The following is a 1,331-nucleotide window of genomic DNA, read 5'->3' as shown; positions in this document are numbered from 1 at the left end:
GTGTGTGTGTGTGTGTGTGTGTGTGTGTGTGTGTACCTGTTTTTGTTACTTACGAGGACACTGGCTTGTAGAAACCTTTTGGGGACCAAAGTCCGGTCCTCATAAGATGGGACACAATTTTAAGTTTAGGGATTAGAATTAGCATTAAAGTGTGAACTAGGATTATATTAGGATTAGTTATGCACTGGGGAAAGTTAGTTTTAAGGTAAGGGCCAGGGTTAGGCTACAGAAATAAATGGAAACGAATAGAAGTCGATACATGGTCCTAATAAGGATAGAAATACAAGTGTGTGTGTGTGTGTGTGTGTGTGTGTGTGCGTGCGCCAGTTATTTTTAGGCTGCAAATCTAGACAAAACCAGAAGCTCGCTCCAGTTTCAGTTCTGCATTCTCACAAACTTTATACTTTTTTTAAATCAACTCAAACAAATCCGACGCTGCAAATTATTTCAGAAATCTTGTAAAACTCACCTTTTTTGTTCTAATTATCTAGAGGTGTCTGCCTGTTGCGCACACACAGAGAAATAACCAGAGTTACGTCACGATTGTGACGACAGTGTTGCACAAACAGCTGCGTGGTTTCTTGCAGTGTCTCAAACAGATAAAAAGATGTAGCTTTTCTTCAAATAATCCACTAAAACAGTAATTTTACCTTGTCYATGTCAGAATATTATTTTCATGTTTCATCTGAATAAATTAAATTTGTTATTATGTGAGTTTTATTCYTTCAGATGCTATCGTTGTTGGAGGATTTGGAGTGTATCTTCTGCAGTGTTTTAGTGTGTTATTCATCCCTTACCAAAAACGAATATACTTGAAGTTAATTTTAATAAGTATACTTGAGTATAAGTTTAAGTATATCAAGTATACAACACACCGTGTACTTGTAGTGTACTAGAATGTATACTGATTTAATACCTATTCATACTAAATTGGGATTTTTTATTATTAAAAGTATACATTAAGTATACTGTTATGTCTTTTTAAGCTTACATACTTACCAAAAAGGTACAGTTTAAATACATGTCATTAAGTATAATAAAGTATATAAAAGTGTATTTCCTTAAGTGGGCTTTTATTTACGATGTACACTGATAAAAGTATAATAGCAGTATACTAACAAGTATACTTCTAGGACTAAACAATAAGTTTATGAAAGTATACCAGAAGCAGTGGCGTCACTAGGCCGATTTTGGGGGGGGGTGGAGCCCCCCTAAAATATTTTAAAGCCCCCTAAATTATCTTGATGTAAAAAAGTTTTTTAATTTAATTATTTTTTTACAAAAATTCAATATGATGATGTCAGAATAAATAATCGTTTAATATTTCATTA

At 33.4% G+C, this 1,331-nt stretch overlaps 1 protein-coding gene across 1 annotated transcript in view; it reads left to right on the top strand.

Annotated features, from left to right (window-relative positions):
* Window positions 1–1,331, top strand: part of hck (HCK proto-oncogene, Src family tyrosine kinase) — a 21,215-nt gene that overhangs the window by 1,033 nt on the left and 18,851 nt on the right. The window lies entirely within an intron of this gene.

This window comes from Austrofundulus limnaeus, unplaced genomic scaffold (assembly GCF_001266775.1).
Source record: "Austrofundulus limnaeus strain Quisiro unplaced genomic scaffold, Austrofundulus_limnaeus-1.0 Scaffold142, whole genome shotgun sequence".
NCBI lineage: Eukaryota > Metazoa > Chordata > Actinopteri > Cyprinodontiformes > Rivulidae > Austrofundulus > Austrofundulus limnaeus.
Note: the sequence above shows the minus strand (reverse complement) of the source record. Positions and strands in the feature narration are given on the sequence as shown.